The following is a 21,482-nucleotide window of genomic DNA, read 5'->3' on the forward strand; positions in this document are numbered from 1 at the left end:
GAGGAGAGGAGAGAAGAGAAGAGGAGAGGAGAGGAGAGGAGAGGAGAGGAGAGGAAAGGAGTGTGGAGTGGAGTGGAGTGGAGTGGAGTGGACTGGACTGGACTGAACTGAACTGGAGTGGATAAGAGCTTAGCAGAAAAGTATTCAGTTAACTAAGTAAACCTAAACGAAAGATAATGTCATTTAATTACTAAATATACATCTGCTGCACTGGTTTTAAACACATCCGTGAGTTATTCAATAACAGATTACTCATATTAAAAATTTAAATCATTAATTTGTGTAACCCTTTTATGAAGTTTTTATTTCTTATGCTCTTTAAACTGCAGCTGTGTGTACGTGACATGTGTCATCTTTTAGCGAAAGTACTATGTCCTAATTCTTTTTTAAATTGCAGTTAAATCATAGAGCGGTTTTTACATTTGTACTAAATTAAATGAAGTGATGTAAAGATTAAGTGCTGTGTAAGTTTGGAGCTCGAATCCGGGTTCAAGTCAGTTGACCGTCCCTGAGTCCACCCAACTCTAATGGTCCCGTTAGGGAAAGTAATGGCGGCTGGGGAAAATGCTGACCACACTATCTTTATATACCTAGGTCACAGAAACAAGTGAACTCTACTTCACTTGCCCTATAGTCCGTCAGGTTGAAAAGTGAACTTTTTTTTTACTTTTTTATAGTTAAATTAAATCAGACTATAAAGAAATAAAAAGTAACTCATTTATCGATTATTCTATAGAAATAAAATTCAATATCTTCTGGAATTTAAAAAGACGTATATTTTAGTAGTGATGAGTGCGCTAAGTATTCTTGTAATAGTGTTTTATGGTATATATATATATATATATATATATATATATATATATATATATATATATATATATATATATATATATACTAGCGTATCCGTCCCTGCGCGTTGCTGCGGGATTAGAAGAAAATCCGACGAAATGTTTAAGAAGGGTTTCATCCATGCGTTACCAATCCTATATTCTTAGACGCGTGACGTAGTTTTCTAAAAGTGAGTTATTTAAATGTTTACATTGCCTGCACTTGGATCATAAATATAGGGTCCAGTGTTTCTTCCAGACTTTTAATCTCCGGGGGGGGGGAGGGGAACTTGAAATTTTCGGGGGGTCGGTAGACTTCCTTCGAGGGGCGGACACTGTTAAAAGTATATATTTTCTATATAAATTATATAACTTTCATTTCGTTCGGGGAGGGGGGGCGGTAACAATTTTTCCGGGGGGGGGGGGGGGCTTTGCCCTCCCCCGAAGAGATGCCTGGAAGAAACTCAGTTGAGTCAGTTGAGAGAGATTGGTCTTTTGTATATTACGACTGGTCTGCTAAGAGATTGGTCTCTTGTTAGTTACTGGTGCCTTAATGTTACGACTGGTCTGTTGAGAGTTGCTGGTGCCTTTACGATTTGCCAGTTGACAGATGCTGGTGTCTTGTATGGTAAGACTGGTCTGTTGAGAGAGAATGATATGTTGAGAGGCTGGTCTGTTGAGAGAGGCTGGTCTGTTGAGAGAGGCTGGTCTGTTGAGAGAGACTGAGAGAGACTGATATGTTGAGAGAGGCTGGTATGTTAAGAGAGGCTGGTCTGTTGAGTGAGGCTGGTCTGTTGAGAGAGGCTGGTCTGTTGAGAGAGACTGATATGTTGAGAGGCTGATCTGTTAAGAGAGGCTGGTCTGTTGAGAGAGGCTGGTATGTTGAGAGAGGCTGGTCTGTTGAGAGAGGCTGGTCTTTTGATAGAGGCTAATCTGTTGAGAGAGACTGGTATGTCGAGAGGCTGGTCTGTTGAGAGAGGCTGATCTGTTAAGAGAGGCTGGTCTGTTGAGAGAGGCTGATCTGTTGAGAGAGACTGGTATGTCGAGAAGCTGGTCTGTTGAGAGAGGCTGATCTGTTAAGAGAGGCTGGTCTGTTGAGAGAAGTTGGTATGTCGAGAGGCTGATCTGTTAAGAGAGGCTGGTCTGTTGAGAGAGGCTGATCTGTTGAGAGAGGCTGGTCTGTTGAGAGAGGCTGGCCTGTCGAGAGAGGCTGGTCTGTTAAGAGAGGCTGGTATGTTGATAGAGGCTGGTCTGTTGAGAGAGGCTGGTCTGTTATGTGGTAAGACTGGTGTGTTGAGAGAGGCTGGTATGTTGATAGAGGCTGGTCTGTTGAGAGAGGCTGGTCTGTTATGTGGTAAGACTGGTGTGTTGAGAGAGGCTGGTCTGTTGAGAGAGGCTGGTCTGTTGAGAGAGGCTGGTCTGTTAAGAGAGGCTGGTCTGTTGAGAGAATCTGGTCTGTTGAGAGAGGCTGGTCTGTTGAGAGAGGCTGGTCTGCTAAGAGAGGCTGGTCTGTTGAGAGAGGCTGGTCTGTTATGTGGTAAGACTGGTGTGTTGAGAGAGGCTGGTCTGTTGAGAGAATCTGATCTGTTGAGAGAGACTGGTCTGTTAAGAGAGGCTGGTCTGTTGAGAGAGGCTGGTCTGTTATGTGGTAAGACTGGTGTGTTGAGAGAGGCTGGTCTGTTGAGAGAATCTGGTCTGTTGAGAGAGGCTGGTCTGTTGAGAGAGGCTGGTCTGTTAAGAGAGGCTGATCTGTTAAGAGAGGCTGATCTGTTAAGAGAGGCTGGTCTGTTGGGAGAGGCTTGTCTGTTGGGAGAGGCTGGTGTGTTGGAAGAGGCTGGTCTGTTATGTGGTAAGACTGGTCAGTTGTGAGAGGCTGGTGTGTTGAGATAGGCTTGTCTGTTGAAAAATTAATCATAAAAGCATTTACTAAAGACAACTAACCATGCCGTTGAACATGTAGGCCAAAAATTTTGTAACCTACCATATAAACATTTCTTAACACGTATCTAAACCCTCAATCTAAAGCTAGTAGTGAATTAACAATTATTAAATTTATTGCACATTCTTGTGGAAATATAATTCGAATTATAATGTTTTGATTGATATTTAGATTCTAGAATGAAGATCTAGTTCAAAGCATTGTGTTAGCCTAAAAAATTGTAAACAAATCAGTTTGGTTATTGTTTGGTTATTGACAATCGGGAAATAGGCTATATTAAACAAATACTATTTGTTTATTATTCTTTAAAATGATAAAATGTAATAGAATAGTTGAACATAATTAATCAAATATCCTTACCTATAAGTACTGTGACTGCTGTGCTGTAAAATTGTGTGATTGCGGCGTGTGACTGCGTTCCCGATCAAAAGTGTACTGACAAATATAGCGATATTCGTTTTGCGCCGAGATTTTTAGCGCTAGAAATAATAGGCGGTTTGTTCAAATGATTATATCTCAATAATCATTCTACAGATTTCTCTAATATTTTCAGGCATTATGGGGAATCATATTGGCTTTTGATTTATGCAAAAAAAAGAAAATCGAATATTTTTGAGTTAGACGGTTTGCGACCGAGACCATCGATATATAAAGCAAAGTGGTCGGGTGCCCGATAGGGCACTTCCCGGCGCCGCAGGCGCGTCAAATTTGGCACGAAGGTGCCTTGGGGCGATAGAACACGAGGGCCGGTGACGGTTGGCCGAAAAGTCTACGGACAGGGGGTCAAAGCTGACCTCGACTGACCGGCGCCTTATATGGGCTATATTACGAAAAAAAATTTCCTCCGACGACCCCCCTTGATATTTTGTGAGGTGGTAGAAGAACACCTAGGGGTGTCACAAAAAACTCGGCATATCTGGGAAAACTTCGTAAAGCGGTCAAAACTGACCAGTTGTATTTCCCTATATAATCTTTGTATTTTATGGGAAAAACAGAGGGTCATTTCAACGCAGACTTTAGGGTACTTAAGCTCAGTATATCTGGCTAATTTTTTGCATGCTCCTAGGTCAATGGATTGACCTTTTGGGAAAACTGTCGGTTACACTCAAAGCCCTCGACGAGGGCGAAAAAGAGACCGCGAGTGAAATTCTCTTAATATGAGCTCTATTACGAAAAAAAATTTCCTCCGACGACCCCCCTTGATATTTTGTGAGGTGGTAGAAGAACACCTAGGGGTGTCACAAAAAACTCGGCATATCTGGGAAAACTTCGTAAAGCGGTCAACACTGACCAGTTGTATTTCCCTATATAATCTTTGTATTTTATGGGAAAAACAGAGGGTCATTTCAACGCAGACTTTAGGGTACTTAAGCTCATTATATCTGGCTAATTTTTTGCATGCTCCTAGGTCAATGGCGTGACCTTTAGGGAAAACTGTCGGTTACACTCAAAGCCCTCGACGAGGGCTAAAAAGTGACCGCGAGTGAAATTCTCTTTATATGGGCTCTATTACGAAAAAAAATTTCCTCCGACGACCCCCCTTGATATTTTGTGAGGTGGTAGAAGAACACCTAGGGGTGTCATAAAAAACTCGGCATATCTGGGAAAACTTCGTAAAGCGGTCAAAACTGACCAGTTGTATTTCCCTATATAATCTTTGTATTTTATGGGAAAAACAGAGGGTCCTTTCAACGCAGACTTTAGGGTACTTAAGCTCAGTATATCTGGCTAATTTTTTGCATGATCCTAGGTCAATGGCTTGACCTTTAGGGAAAACTGTCGGTTACACTCAAAGCCCTCGACGAGGGCTAAAAAGTGACCGCGAGTGAAATTATCTTTATATGAGCTCTATTACGAAAAAAACATTTCCTCCGACGACCCCCCTTGATATTTTGTGAGGTGGTAGAAGAACACCTAGGGGTGTCATAAAAAACTCGGCATATCTGGGAAAACTTCGTAAAGCGGTCAAAACTGACCAGTTGTATTTCCCTTTATAATCTTTGTATTTTATGGGAAAAACAGAGGGTCATTTCAACGCAGACTTTAGGGTACTTAAGCTCATTATATCTGGCTAATGTTTTGCATGCTTCTAGGTCAATGGCTTGACCTTTAGGGAAAACTGTCGGTTACACTCAAAGACCTCGACGAGGGCTAAAAAGTGACCGCGAGTGAAATTATCTTTATATGAGCTCTATTACGAAAAAACATTTCCTCCGACGACCCCCCTTGATATTTTTTGAGGTGGTAGAAGAACACCTAGGGGTGTCATAAAAAACTCGGCATATCTGGGAAAACTTCGTAAAGCGGTCAAAACTGACCAGTTGTATTTCCCTATATATTCTTTGTATTTTATGGGAAAAACAGAGGGTCATTTCAACGCAGACTTTAGGGTACTTAAGCTCAGTATATCTGGCTAATTTTTTGCATGATCCTAGGTCAATGGCTTGACCTTTAGGCAAAGCTGTCGGTTACACTCAAAGCCCTCGACGAGGGCTAAAAAGTGACCGCGAGTGAAATTCTCTTTATATGAGCTCTATAACGAAAAAAAATTTTCTCCGACGACCCCCCTTGATATTTTGTGAGGTGGTAGAAGAACACCTAGGGGTGTCATAAAAAACACGGCATATCTGGGAAAACTTCGTAAAGCGGTCAAAACTGACCAGTTGTATTTCCCTATATAATCTTTGTATTTTATGGGAAAAACAGGGAAATTTTAACACAATTTTTAGGTTACTTAATGTCTGTACATCATGCTAAGTTTTTGCATACACTACTATAGATGACTAGGCCGTATGGAAAAACTGTTGGTCAGACTCAAAGCCCTCGACGAGGGCTAAAAGATGGTCTTGAGTGAAATTCTCATTATATGAGATATATATATATATATAAATAAATTGACGAACGATCCCCTTAATATTATGTGCCGTCGTAGACCGACCCTGGAGGGTAACAAAAAAACTTTATTCCCGTCGGAAACAGCCATTATAGTCGTTAAATATGTTCATATAACGTAATTTCTTATATAAGCAAACAATATAAGTAAACAATGACATACGTCATACGTTCAGTTTTCAAGGGAGGTAACGTTTTTAAAATTATTATTTTTCAAATAATTGTATACTATTTTAAACAGAAACAGAAAATGACGAAGTATAGCATTTGTTTTAGTACAAAATTAAGTTGTTAATTTAGTTAAGTATCCTAATTAAATTAATTAATTAATTTCAAAAAGCAATGTAATATAAACTATGAGATATAATGTTCATGAAACCTGTGTAGTTCTAATTCCATTTTAGTTATACATTGCGTACTTTCCAAAAATTCTCCTAGAACTGGCTGTAAATGACGAACAAAAACATGTCTTTTCTAAAGTTAGCATCTATATACTACTAAAAGTCAAGTTTGCTTACATGTTTGAATATTTATTTTTTTGTTTGTTTGTTTGTTTGCCTGATTGACTATTGCTCATGGTAGCACTCATCGTGGAAAGCTGTAAAATAGTATGTAGGTAGAGAAAAATTTTTGTTTTAAGACAGACTGTTAATCACAAATTTATTTAAAGACGTTAATTAATTTATTGATTTATTCATTGTCAAATTAACCGTATTTTTTTAAAAATGTTAATACTTTGAATAAACTTTGTGGGGATAGTGACGTCCCTTGATGTGTTTACTTTTTTGGTACAATAAAAATGGCGGACTCCATCATAGACTTTGTGGCCCATTCAAAAGTTTAACGCGTTACAAAGCTAATTTTCTGCCGGCTATAACTTAAACAATACGTCCGTTTGCTGTATTTATTACGTTCCAACACTTATATCAATTTTCAACTGTCTTTTTCATTTAGTTTTACGATAAATTTCTCTAGATCTAAAGATCAGCTGTCGAAGGAAAGTTTTGAAGCTAGCCTAGATCTAGAATCTAGATCTATCTAGATCTAGCCTAGATGTAGGTCACTAGACTCAATGTAAATTCTAGATCTAGACTTAATGTAAATTCTACATCTAGAATCTATTTCAGGCCTTAATTATTTTATATAAATCTTTGTTTGGATAGTTTAAGATAAAATTTAATTGGAAAGTTACTACTACTAGACTTAGATCTAGATCTATGCGCGGAGACTCAAAAGTATAGTATAAAAATTCACATGTGACGTCACGAGTAAATAGCTAAGCTGGTAGCATAGTCGGCTCTCATGCAGGTGGCACGGGTTCTAGACCTATATGTCGATGAAATTTTTTTTTCAATTTTTTTTTTTTTTTAGATGTGAATGATAAAGTTGCCTATCTGAACTTGGCAAGATACAGGGCAGGTGAAGTAGAGTTCATCTGTTTCTTTGTCCTAAGCATATGAAAGGATAGTGTGGTCAGAGACATGCTCGGCTGGAATCGTTTTTTAAACGATAAATACATGTTGTCTGAGACTTGGCGGGACACTGGGCAGGTGAAGTAGAGTTGAGTAGGGCACATGTGACGTCAGTATATGAAGGGATAGTCCGAAATCGGTGTTTTCGGTGTTTTTAAAAGATAAAAAGCATATTTTTGAATGTGGGGTCTGTTTTTTGTGATGATAAGTGACACTGCAGTAGCGTAGCGAGGAGGGGGGGGGACGGTAGTGGAGGGGAGGCGGGGGGGGGGGGGAAGGGGAGGCGGGGGGAGGTGGATGGGGGTGAGGGGGGACATATGTTGGGGCGCCAAAATGGTTTGGAAAAATAAATTGAAAGGTTGAGGGCGGTTCAAATCGAAAGTTTGAGTGGGGGGGGGGGTGCACATCAAAAGTTTGAGGTGGGGGGGGGGGGGGGGGGTTCAAATCGAAATCTTGCGGGGGGGGGGGTTCAAATCGAAAACTTTGTCCCCGGGCGCCGGGAAGGGTCGCTCTGCCTCTGAGTGACAGACGTGATGTTTTTTTATTGATGACCCCCGAAACCCACAGTTATCCAACGGATGACGGGTATTCTAGTTACTGTTTAAATTCAACTTATTAAAGCACTCCACACCCAATCCATCGCTAAATAATTAAGTATTCAAATTCTCAAATGTTTTTTAAAAACCTAAGCTAAGCTAGGCAGTATGCCTAGTCTATATATATAAAGCAAAGTGGTCGGGTGCCCGATAGGGCACTTCCCGGCGCCGCAGGCGCGTCAAATTTGGCACGAAGGTGCCTTATGGCGATAGAACACGAGGGCCGGTGACGGTTCGGCAAAAAGTCTACGGAGCGGGGGTCAAAACTGACCTCGACTGACCGGCGCCTTATATGGGCTATATTACGAAAAAAAAATTCCTCCGACGACCCCCCTTGAAATTTTGTGAGGTGGTAGGAGAACGCCTCGGGGTGTCACAAAAAACTCGGCATATCTGGGAAAACTTCGTAAAGGGGTCAAAACTGACCAGTTGTATTTCCCTATATAATCTTTGTATTTTATGGGAAAAACAGAGGGTCATTTCAACGCAGACTTTAGGATACTTAAGCTCAGTATATCTGGCTAATTTTTTGCATGCTCCTAGGTCAATGGCTTGACCTTTAGGGAAAACTGTCGGTTACACTCAAAGCCCTCGACGAGGGCTAAAAAGTGACCGCGAGTGAAATTCTCTTTATATGAGCTCTATTACGAAAAAAAAATTCCTCCGACGACCCCCCTTGAAATTTTGTGAGGTGGTAGGAGAACACCTTGGGGTGTCACAAAAAACTCGGCATATCTGGGAAAACTTCGTAAAGGGGTCAAAACTGACCAGTTGTATTTCCCTATATAATCTTTGTATTTTATGGGAAAAACAGAGGGTCATTTCAACGCAGACTTTAGGGTACTTAAGCTCAGTATATCTGGCTAATTTTTTGCATGCTCCTAGGTCAATGGCTTGACCTTTAGGGAAAACTGTCGGTTACACTCAAAGCCCTCGACGAGGGCTAAAAAGTGACCGCGAGTGAAATCCTCTTTATATGAGCTCTATTACGAAAAAAAAATTCCTCCGACGACCCCCCTTGAAATTTTGTGAGGTGGTAGGAGAACACCTTGGGGTGTCACACAAAACTCGGCATATCTGGGAAAACTTCGTAAAGGGGTCAAAACTGACCAGTTGTATTTCCCTATATAATCTTTGTATTTTATGGGAAAAACAGAGGGTCATTTCAACGCAGACTTTAGGGTACTTAAACTCAGTATATCTGGCTAATTTTTTGCATGCTCCTAGGTCAATGGCTTGACCTTTAGGGAAAACTGTCGGTTACACTCAAAGCCCTCGACGAGGGCTAAAAAGTGACCGCGAGTGAAATTCTCTTTATATGAGCTCTATTACGAAAAAAAAATTCCTCCGACGACCCCCCTTGAAATTTTGTGAGGTGGTAGCAGAACACCTGGGGGTGTCACAAAAAACTCGGCATATCTGGGAAAACTTCGTAAAGGGGTCAAAACTGACCAGTTGTATTTCCCTATATAATCTTTGTATTTTATGGGAAAAACAGAGGGTCATTTCAACGCAGACTTTAGGATACTTAAGCTCAGTATATCTGGCTAATTTTTTGCATGCTCCTAGGTCAATGGCTTGACCTTTAGGGAAAACTGTCGGTTACACTCAAAGCCCTCGACGAGGGCTAAAAAGTGACCGCGAGTGAAATTCTCTTTATATGAGCTCTATTACGAAAAAAAAATTCCTCCGACGACCCCCCTTGATATTTTGTGAGGTGGTAGGAGAACGCCTTGGGGTGTCACAAAAAACTCGCCATGTCCGGGAAAAATCGGGAAATGGGTCAAAACTGACCAGTCGTATTTCTCTATATAATCTTTGTATTTTATGGGGAAAACAGAGGGTAATTTCAAAAGTTATTTTATGGCAATTACCCTCTTTACATCTGGCTCAGTTTTGGCATGCTTATAGGTAAATGGCTTGACCTTTAGGGAAAACTGTCGGTTACACTCAAAGCCCTCGACGAGGGCTAAAAAGTGACCGCGAGTGAAATTCTCTTTATATGAGCTCTATTAAGAAAAAAAATTTCCTCCGACGACCCCCCTTGATATTTTGTGAGGTGGTAGGAGAACGCCTTGGGGTGTCACAAAAAACTCGCCATGTCCGGGAAAAATCGGGAAATGGGTCAAAACTGACCAGTCGTATTTCCCTATATAATCTTTGTATTTTATGGGGAAAACAGAGGGTCATTCCAAAACTTATTTTATGGCAATTACCCTCTTTACATCTGGCTCAGTTTTGGCATGCTTATAGGTAAATGGCTTGACCTTTAGGGAAAACTGTCGGTTACACTCAAAGCCCTCGACGAGGGCTAAAAAGTGACCGCGAGTGAAATTCTCTTTATATGAGCTCTATTACGAAAAAAAAATTCCTCCGACGACCCCCCTTGAAATTTTGTGAGGTGGTAGGAGAACACCTTGGGGTGTCACAAAAAACTCGGCATATCTGGGAAAACTTCGTAAAGGGGTCAAAACTGACCAGTTGTATTTCCCTATATAATCTTTGTATTTTATGGGAAAAACAGAGGGTCATTTCAACGCAGACTTTAGGATACTTAAGCTCAGTATATCTGGCTAATTTTTTGCATGCTCCTAGGTCAATGGCTTGACCTTTAGGGAAAACTGTCGGTTACACTCAAAGCCCTCGACGAGGGCTAAAAAGTGACCGCGAGTGAAATTCTCTTTATATGAGCTCAATTACGAAAAAAAAATTCCTCCGACGACCCCCCTTGATATTTTGTGAGGTGGTAGGAGAACGCCTTGGGGTGTCACAAAAAACTCGCCATGTCCGGGAAAAATCGGAAAATGGGTCAAAACTGACCAGTCGTATTTCCCTATATAATCTTTGTATTTTATGGGGAAAACAGAGGGTCATTTCAAAACGGATTTTATGGCACTTACCCTCTTTACATCTGGCTCAGTTTTGGCATGCTTATAGGTAAATGGCTTGACCTTTAGGGAAAACTGTCGGTTACACTCAAAGCACTCGACGAGGGCTAAAAAGTGACCGCGAGTGAAATTCTCTTTATATGAGCTCTATTACGAAAAAAAAAATTCCTCCGACGACCCCCCTTGAAATTTTGTGAGGTGGTAGGAGAACACCTTGGGGTGTCACAAAAAACTCGGCATATCTGGGAAAACTTCGTAAAGCGGTCAAAACTGACCAGTTGTATTTCCCTATATAATCTTTGTATTTTATGGGAAAAACAGAGGGTCATTTCAACGCAGACTTTAGGATACTTAAGCTCAGTATATCTGGCTAATTTTTTGCATACACTACTATAGATGACTAGGCCGTATGGAAAAACTGTTGGTCAGACTCAAAGCCCTCGACGAGGGCTAAAAGATGATCTTGAGTGAAATTCTCCTTATATGAGATATATATATATAAATAAATTGACGAACGATCCCCTTAATATTATGTGACGTCGTAGACCGACCCTGGAGGCTAACAAAAAAAACTTTATTCCCGTCGGAAACAGCCATTATAGTTGTTAAATATTTTCATATACCGTAATTTCTTATATAAGCATAGCAACTGTTTGTAAAAAAAAAAACAAAGACATACGTCATACGTTCAGTTTTCAAGGGAGGTAACGTTTTTTAAATTATTATTTTTCAAATAATTGTATACTATTTTAAACAGAAACAGAAAATGACGAAGTATAGCATTTGTTTTAGTACAAAATTAAGTTGTTAATTTAGTTACGTATCCCAATTAAATAAATAAATAAATTTCAAAAGGCAATGTAATAAAAACTATGAGATGTACTGTTCATGGAAGCTGTGTAGTTCTAATTCCATTTTACTTATACATTGCGTACTTTCCGATATCTCTCTGCGAACGGTATTTAAATGACAAACTAAAACATTTTTTTTCTAAAGTTAGCATTACTGTTTAAATTAAAGCACTCAACACCAAATCCATCGCTAAATAATTAAGTATTCAAATTCTCAAATGTTATTTAAAAACCTAAGCGAAGCTAGGCAGTATGCCTAGTATATATATAAAGCAAAGTGGTCAGGTGCCCGATAGGGCACTTCCCGGCGCCGCAGGCGCGTCAAATTTGGCACGGTGGTGCCTTGGGGCCATAGAACACGAAGGCCGGTGACGGTTTGCCGAAAAGTCTACGGAGAGGGGGTGAAAACTGTCCTCGACTGACCGGCGCCTTATATGGGCTATATTACGAAAAAAAAATTCCTCCGACGACCCCCCTTGAAATTTTAGGAGGTGGTAGGAGAACGCCTCGGGGTGTCACAAAAAACTCGCCATGTCCGGGAAAATTCGTTAAATGGGTCAAAACTGACCAGTCGTATTTCCCTATATAATCTTTGTATTTTATGGGAAAAACAGAGGGTGATTTCAAAACGGATTTGAGGGCCCTTACCCTCTCTACATCTGGCTAATGTTTTGCATGCTCTTAGGTAAATGGCTTGACCTTTAGGGAAAACTGTCGGTTTCACTCAAAGCCCTCGACGAGGGCTAAAAAGTGACCGCGAGTGAAATTCTCTTTATATGAGATCTATTACGAAAAAAAAAAATTCCTCCGACGACCCCCCTTGAAATTTTAGGAGGTGGTAGGAGAACGCCTCGGGGTGTCACAAAAAACTCGCCATGTCCGGGAAAATTCGTTAAATGGGTCAAAACTGACCAGTCGTATTTCCCTATATAATCTTTGTATTTTATGGAAAAAACAGAGGGTCATTTCAAAACGGATTTGAGGGCCCTTACCCTCTCTACATCTGGCTAATGTTTTGCATGCTCTTAGGTAAATGGCTTGACCTTTAGGGAAAACTGTCGTTTTCACTCAAAGCCCTCGACGAGGGCTAAAAAGTGACCGCGAGTGAAATTCTCTTTATATGAGCTTTATTACAAAAAAAATTTCCTCCGACGACCCCCCTTGAAATTTTGTGAGGTGGTAGGAGAACGCCTCGGGGTGTCACGAAAAATCGCCATGTTCGGGAAAATTCGTTAAATGGGTCAAAACTGACCAGTCTTATTTCCCTATATAATCTTTGTATTTTATGGGAAAAACAGATGGTGATTTCAAAACGGATTTGAGGGCACTTACCGTCTTTACATCTGGCTAATTTTCTGCATGCTCTTAGGTAAATGGCTTGACCTTGAGGGAAAACTGTCGGTTTCACTCAAAGCCCTCGACGAGGGCTAAAAAGTGACCGCGAGTGAAATTCTCTTTATATGAGCTCTATTGCGAAAAAAAATTTCCTCCGACGACCCCCCTTGAAATTTTGTGAGGTGGTAGGAGAACGCCTCGGGGTGTCACGAAAAACTCGCCATGTTCGGGAAAATTCGTTAAATGGGTCAAAACTGACCAGTCTTATTTCCCTATATAATCTTTGTATTTTATGGGAAAAACAGATGGTGATTTCAAAACGGATTTGAGGGCACTTACCGTCTTTACATCTGGCTAATTTTCTGCATGCTCTTAGGTAAATGGCTTGACCTTCAGGGAAATCTGTCGGTTTCACTCAAAGCCCTCGACGAGGGCTAAAAAGTGACCGCGAGTGAAATTCTCTTTATATGAGCTCTATTACGAAAAAAAATTTCCTCCGACGACCCCCCTTGAAATTTTGTGAGTTGGTAGGAGAACGCCTCGGGGTGTCACAAAAAACTCGCCATGTTCGGGAAAATTCGTTAAATGGGTCAAAACTGACCAGTCGTATTTCCCTATATAATCTTTATATTTTATGGGAAAAACAGAGGGTGATTTCAAAACGGATTTGAGGGCATTTACCCTCTTAACATCTGGCTAATTTTTTGCATGCTCTTAGGTAAATGGCTTGACCTTTAGGGAAAATTGTCGGTTTCACTCAAAGCCCTCGACGAGGGCTAAAAGGTGACCGCGAGTGAAATTCTCTTTATATGAGCTCCATTACGAAAAAAAAATTCCTCCGACGACCCCCCTTGAAATTTTGTGAGGTGGTAGGAGAACGCCTCGGGGTGTCACAAAAAACTCGCCATGTCCGGGAAAATTCGTTAAATGGGTCAAAACTGACCAGTCTTATTTCCCTATATAATCTTTGTATTTTATGGGAAAAACAGAGGGTGATTTCAAAACGGATTTGAGGGCCCTTACCCTCTCTACATCTAGCTAATTTTCTGCATGCTCTTATGTAAATGGCTTGACCTTCAGGGAAAACTGTCGGTTTCACTCAAAGCCCTCGACGAGGGCTAAAAAGTGACCGCGAGTGAAATTCTCTTTATATGAGCTCTATTGCGAAAAAAAATTTCCTCCGACGACCCCCCTTGAAATTTTAGGAGGTGGTAGGAGAACGCCTCGGGGTGTCACGAAAAACTCGCCATGTTCGGGAAAATTCGTTAAATGGGTCAAAACTGACCAGTCTTATTTCCCTATATAATCTTTGTATTTTATGGGAAAAACAGATGGTGATTTCAAAACGGATTTGAGGGCACTTACCGTCTTTACATCTGGCTAATATTCTGCATGCTCTTAGGTAAATGGCTTGACCTTCAGGAAAAACTGTCGGTTACACTCAAAGACCTCGACGAGGGCTAAAAAGTGACCGCGAGTGAAATTCTCTTTATATGAGCTCTATTACGAAAAAAAATGTTCCTAATACGACCACCCTTGAAATTTTGTGAGTTGGTAGGAGAACGCCTCGGGGTGTCACAAAAAACTCACCATGTTCGGGAAAATTCGTTAAATGGGTCAAAACTGACCAGTCGTATTTCCCTATATAATCTTTGTATTTTATGGGAAAAACAGAGGGTGATTTCAAAACGGATTTGAGGGCACTTACCCTCTTAACATCTGGCTAATTTTTTGCATGCTCTTAGGTAAATGGCTTGACCTTTAGGGAAAACTGTCGGTTTCACTCAAAGCCCTCGACGAGGGCTAAAAGTGACCGCGAGTGAAATTCTCTTTATATGAGCTCTATTACGAAAAACAAATTCCTCCGACGACCCCCCTTGAAATTTTGTGAGGTGGTAGGAGAACGCCTCAGGGTGTCACAAAAAACTCGCCATGTCCGGGAAAATTCGTTAAATAGGTCAAAACTGACCAGTCGTATTTCCCTATATAATCTTTGTATTTTATGGGAAAAACAGAGGGTGATTTCAAAACGGATTTTAGGGCATTTACCCTCTTAACATCTGGCTAATTTTTTGCATGCTCTTAGGTAAATGGCTTGACCTTTAGGGAAAACTGTCGGTTTCACTCAAAGCCCTCGACGAGGGCTAAAAGGTGACCGAGAGTGAAATTCTCTTTATATGAGCTCTATTACGAAAAAACAATTCCTCCGACGACCCCCCTTGAAATTTTGTGAGGTGGTAGGAGAACGCCTCGGGGTGTCACAAAAAAATCGCCATGTCCGGGAAAATTCGTTAAATGGGTCAAAACTGACCAGTCGTATTTCCCTATATAATCTTTGTATTTTATGGGAAAAACAGAGGGTGATTTCAAAACGGATTTTAGAGCACTTACCCACTTTACATCTGGCAAATTTTTTGTAAACACCTCTATAGATGACTACGGCGTATGGAAAAACTGTTGGTCAGACATAAAGCCCTCTAAGAGGGCTAAAAATGACCGCGAATGAAATTCTCATTATACGAGATTTGGTCATTTGGTCTATGAACAGGGGAGGTAACTTTTTAATGTAATAATTTTTAAATATTTTGTATACTCTTTTCAAGAAAAAAACAAAAATCATAAAGTATAGCATTGATTTAAATAAATATTTTGTTATAAATTAATTTTTGCATTGTATTGAAATTGTAAAAATTAATTGCGAAAGTAATTTATTATAATATTTGATTGATACTATTAAGAAATCCCTTGCAGTTTTAATTACCGTGCGAGTAATAAGTTTGCGAATATTCCATCAATATTTGTTTTGCATTGAATTACTCCACTGTATAAATTTAGCAGCCAATTACCTATTAATTAATCATTCAATTCCTCAATTTTTTTGAAAACCTAAGCGAAGCTAGGCAGTATGCCTAGTATATATATATATATATATATATATATATATATATATATATATATATATATATATATATATATATATACAGATGCAGATGCAGATGCAGATGCAGATGCAGATGTAGATGTAGATGCAGATGCAGATGCAGATGCAGATGCAGATGCAGATGCAGATGCAGATGCAGATGCAGATGTAGATGTAGATGTAGATGTAGATGTAGATGTAGATGTAGATGTAGATGTAGATGTAGATGTAGATGTAGATGTAGATGTAGATGTAGATGTAGATGTAGATGTAGATGTAGATGTAGATGTAGATGTAGATGTAGATGTAGATGTAGATGTAGATGTAGATGTAGATGTAGATGTAGATGTAGATGTAGATGTAGATGTAGATGTAGATGTAGATGTAGATGTAGATGTAGATGTAGATGTAGATGTAGATGTAGATGTAGATGTAGATGTAGATGTAGATGTAGATGTAGATGTAGATGTAGATGTAGATGTAGATGTAGATGTAGATGTAGATGTAGATGTAGATGTAGATGTAGATGTAGATGTAGATGTAGATGTAGATGTAGATGTAGATGTAGATGTAGATGTAGATGTAGATGTAGATGAAGATGAAGATGAAGATGAAGATGTAGATGTAATTATTACATCTTTCATAACAAAACAAAACACACACAAAAACAAACATTTCACATCCTGTTTATCTTATTTAACAATCTGCCCACATGAACGGTGAAGATTACCATATACTAAGTCAAGTGGTGGTTTTTCAAAATTCTTAAGACCAATTCAACACAAGCAAAAAAATTACTATAGATGAGAGCTAGACGCTTATCTAGTGTATACATTTTAATGCTTATATTAATGCTGGTTTTTTTCCAACTTCACAGACGTCATTTACAATTAGTGTTTAACTGTATAATTTGAAACAACCTTATTAGACTTACCTAACCTAACCTAACCTAACGTAACGTAACCTAAAGTAACGTACCGTACCGTACCGTACCGTACCGTAACGTAACGTAACGTAAGGTAACCTAACCTAACCTAGCCTAGCCTAGCCTAGCCTAGCCTAGCCTAGCCTAGCCTAGCCTAGCCTAGCCTAGCCTAGCCTAGCCTAGCCTAGCCTAGCATTGCATTGCATTGCATTGCATTGCATTGCATTGCATTGTATATCATTGCATTGCATTGCATTGCATTGCTAGCGTGTTTATAACATAATCTACACACCCCAAACCCGTCAAGGTCCTTTGGTTGTGGCAAGAGAATATTTTAGAGACAAACGAGCCTCACAAAAGTGTTTCTAACGCAGTTCGTATTATAACCCAATGTATGCTGTAATGACCATTTTTGAGCTTTACTCGTAGACCGTTAGTCTGGATACTGTATTATTATTATTACCTCTGTTAGTTTCTACCATTGTGGGCTCAACTCAAAACTATGGTGATGACAAAGATATTTTCTTAAATTATTTAATGCACATTCTAATCATTTATTTTACGAATAGGATTTAAAAACAAAACAACAACATCTATTTCAGAATGTCGAAACAGAAGGTACGGGGCTCAGTGTGACCAGATGTGTATGATGACGTGCTTTTATCAGGACTGTCAGTTTACTGGAGTTTGTAAGTCGTGTGCACCAAACAGAGCCGGTGACTACTGCCTGGATAGTGAGTTCACAAGTTTTTGCATCAATTATTTTTTATTTACTCAATTCTCCCTGCTGTTTTTTTGTAGTTTTACTTCGCCTTGGGTCAAAACTTTAAATAGAATTTTCAAAAACTTCTGACTGACAGTTCGATTTCTTCCAAATTGGATACGTCTGCCAAAGACACGATGACAATGCAATGTATAATAAAAATTTGACTATTTTTAGATGAAAAAGTTTAACTTTTTGTTTTTCGTTGATTTTTTATAATAAAGTACTAATTTTCTATGCTTAAACACACATTGTTCACGTTAATGTGAAGCGCTATATTTTTAGAAAAGCCATTCTATTCATTTAAAAAAAATTTAGTTACGGTATAGAAAACCATCAAACGTTTTCTTTGAATTTTTTAAGTTGTGGTGCATTATTCTCTATTTAAAGCAAGTCGTTTAATTCATTTGTTTTTTGTTCATATATAAAAGCTTGTTATAATAAACTTTTAAATTTTTGAAATGTAAAAAGACCTTTCTGTCATTTCTTGAAATAATTTCTACAGTTTAAAGTAAAGATTTGAAAATAATTATTTGCTAAAAAAACTAATCAAGTGTAAGCTGAAGGAAGCGTATAGCCAGGGGCGTAGCGAGGGGGGGGGCGGGGGGTGCGGACTGCACCGGGTGACACCATTTAGGGGGTTGACACCAAGGCAAAAAATAGCAAAATATATAGAGAAAAACTTGAAAGGGGGGGGGGTGCAAATCGAAATTTTGAGGGGGTGGGGGGTGGAAATCGAAAACTTGAGGGGGGGGGGTGCGAATCGGATACTTGAAAGTTTGTCCCCGGGAAGGATTGCAACGGCTTTGGGGGCGGGGGGGGGGGGGTGACACCATTAAGCGCCGCACCAGGTGACACCCGACCTCGCTACGCCACTGCGTATAGCTTCTACGTCAGATATGTGAAAGATTAAGAATATAATTTATCTGGTTTGGGTTGATACAGACTAATAATTCATGGACAGCAAATGACAGTGATGTAATACCAACATTATATAGTCGTAATTTTGTGAAAGATCAGAACAACCTAATGCTGTTATACATCATTATAGGCCTATGTATCTGTATCGCTTTATTGGCTCTAATTTTAGGAGTAAGGAAACTAAGGTGAGGTGGTATATATATACATACATATATATATATATATATATATATATATATATATATATATATATATATATATATATATATATATATATATATATATATATATATATGTATAGGCCTATATAAATATATATATATATATACACATTCGTATATATATGCTTTTATATACATTCATATATATATACAATTATGATGTTGTTCAGTATAAGAAAACAGCATATTTATTCTGGGGGTGGGGGTAATTGTAAAAAGCCTTTTATTTCTAAAATTGGAATAAGATGACAATATAGAGGATGCTTTCTCAAAAGTCACAGCAGCAAAAATTTGTTTTGGATTGTTTTTTTGGTGTGCTGATGATAGTTATGTGTTTAAAAATAGCATAGGAGCTAGATATTAAAATAGAATAGAAAATTAGTTCAATCCTAGAAATATACCAACATTATATGCATATTGGCAAAATAAATTTTATTTGTAAGTCCCATTCTTTTAATAAAATAAACACCAATCAAGAAACAGAAGAAACATACTTTTGTTTTGAAACGTTGTTAAAATTGCCTTTTTTTTTATTTCCTTAGGGGCTAAGGATGTATCAGAAAAGGAAAGTTTAAAAAAACCATGATTTTTCAGAAGTTTAGTTAACTAATTTAAGGCAATTGATATATACAAGATCTACAAATATTGTAATCAGGCTCAAATAAAATATTCTAAATACTTCAAAAAACAAAAATTTGGTATCTTCAGACCTAAATATTTGTAATTATTTTGTTGTGAATAAGTATTACATTTTTCACAAGTATTTTTTGTTTATTTGACAACTTTGTCTACAATGATAAAATTGGCTTTTGGAAATATATGTTTCCAAATGCTAAAAAGATATATTTTAAAACATATAATAATAATTTTCTTTTTCAACCCGAAAAAGCATAATATTTTGCACCTACACTTAAATATATAGATATAAACATGTATATATGTAAAAACGTTCATATTTAAATATTAATGTCAATGACATGTTAAAGAAATAATTTTTCTGTTAGATTTTGAATGGCAATTTTACAGTAAACACTAGAGCTTATATAGTTTTATTTAAAAACAAACTAAGGTTGTAGTTACATAAATTTGAAAATAAAATTAAAATGTGTGTTTCAGCCACCCAATATTATGTTTTTACATTTTACATTTTTTAAATTTTAAACTTGACCTGTAAAATATATAACATATAAATTATAAAACAATATATGAAATTCCAAAGAGAATCCTTTAAAAAGTAATTTCAAAACATTTGTACAATTAAATAACTTTAATAGTTATTTTAATCTAAATAAAAACTGTTTGATTATTTATTTTCAAGGAGCATTATATAGTAAATACTTATTATATTAAATGGCATATAGTTATAGCTTATCATTATGATTTTAATCAACCAATTTCTGATTAAAATTTTATAGAATAATAATATGTATAATAAAGCTATCTATATTGAATAAATTGTAAATATTATTATTCCTTTTAATCCATGTTATTGCATTTTGAAGATTAATAACAAAGTAGTTTGTTGTTTTAATATAAGTAAAATTTGTTTGACGATAGTAATGTAATGATATTTTATTTGGAAATTTAAAGAAGAACAAATTTATTAATAATGTATTGAATCCTGTGAAATTTAAACATTTTAATCAAGCTATTTTAGTAAATTTAAAAATATAATAAATTTACACACAAAAAATATATTTAAATAGTAGTTAAACATAAACAATTGATATTTTCCTTAAAATTGTAATTTTAAAAAATGTAATGTTAAATATAAACTTTATTTTTTTTAGACATTTTCTGGCAGTAATGGTAAATTACCAGCCCTGATACAATTAAGATAATCGTTGCAGCTGGTAATCCAATGGCAAGTCCTAGAAGGATCTGTAGGTAACCTGTTTTGATTTTAAAGAGCATACATAATTATAATAATAGCATACACATACTTAAAACATTATCGTACTTTTGGAAGCCATATTGTTTTATTATTATAAATGTGATCTGCAGTTACTTATATATACAGCTTGCTACTTTAAAATGGATTAATGTTAATTAAACATTCACCAGCAGCAAAGTATAATTAATACAAACAATTGAATTTCCTATTAACGCAATAATAGATAAAGTAAAATAGCTGATTAATAATAGTATGAGAGATTTGATATATCTATAATATGTTTTTACTAATTAAACTTTAAGGTAAATTAAGATGTATCAAGTCATTGAGAATAAGTTTGCTAACCAAACAAAATTATTATAAATAGCAAGCTAAAAATAATTGTGATAGAAATATTTTAAAGTGTATAACTTCTCAACTTATATAAAATTGAAAAATAAACATACGTGATTCTTCAACTCTGAAAAAAATTTAAGAAAAACAAGACAGTTAAAACAAGAAATTTAAGAAAACAAATGACTAATCAACAAATAATTCTTATTTAAAAAATTAGATTATTTATTTATTTAACTATATGTGGTAAAATAGTTAAATTAAAAAAAATAAAAGCTGGTAACCCCAGTTACTTACCGGCAAACCGTGGAACCATTTTCAATTGAGCAGCGTTCACTCCCCTTGCACGGATTAGTTCGATTTCGTACTTCACAAGTGGATGCGTAGACTAAACAAAAAAGGTTTTTGTTAACAAATTTTAAATTATTCAAATCTTTCTATTATATTAAAGTGCATAAAACACCTGTCTGTTTTTGAGTTAAATAATCATAATTCTTGTAGTAATTTTATTTATCTGATTGTTATTGTACTTTATATCAAATATTAAATGTCTGTTGTTCAATGTACTGCACACGCTATGCCTATTAAAAACCAAGACAAAGACAAGACATGAACTTTATTATTGCTATTATAAATCACAATTTTTACCAATAGGCTACGCTCCACTATAATAAATATGAGCATTGGATCACAAGGCTTACATCC

The 21,482-nt window shown here is 37.3% G+C and overlaps 1 long non-coding RNA gene across 1 annotated transcript; it reads left to right on the plus strand.

The window, feature by feature from the left end:
• The first annotated feature begins 161 nt into the window (after positions 1-161).
• On the plus strand, positions 162-19,221 carry LOC131938185 (uncharacterized). The gene is made up of 3 exons (XR_009386282.1): positions 162-228; positions 17,248-17,379; positions 19,093-19,221. It is a non-coding gene; the product is annotated as an uncharacterized LOC131938185 (long non-coding RNA).
• The last annotated feature ends 2,261 nt before the right edge of the window (positions 19,222-21,482 follow it).

The sequence above is a fragment of the Physella acuta genome, unplaced genomic scaffold, assembly GCF_028476545.2.
Source record: "Physella acuta isolate Inbredline_101_S28 unplaced genomic scaffold, ASM2847654v3 ptg000236l, whole genome shotgun sequence".
Taxonomy (NCBI): domain Eukaryota; kingdom Metazoa; phylum Mollusca; class Gastropoda; family Physidae; genus Physella; species Physella acuta.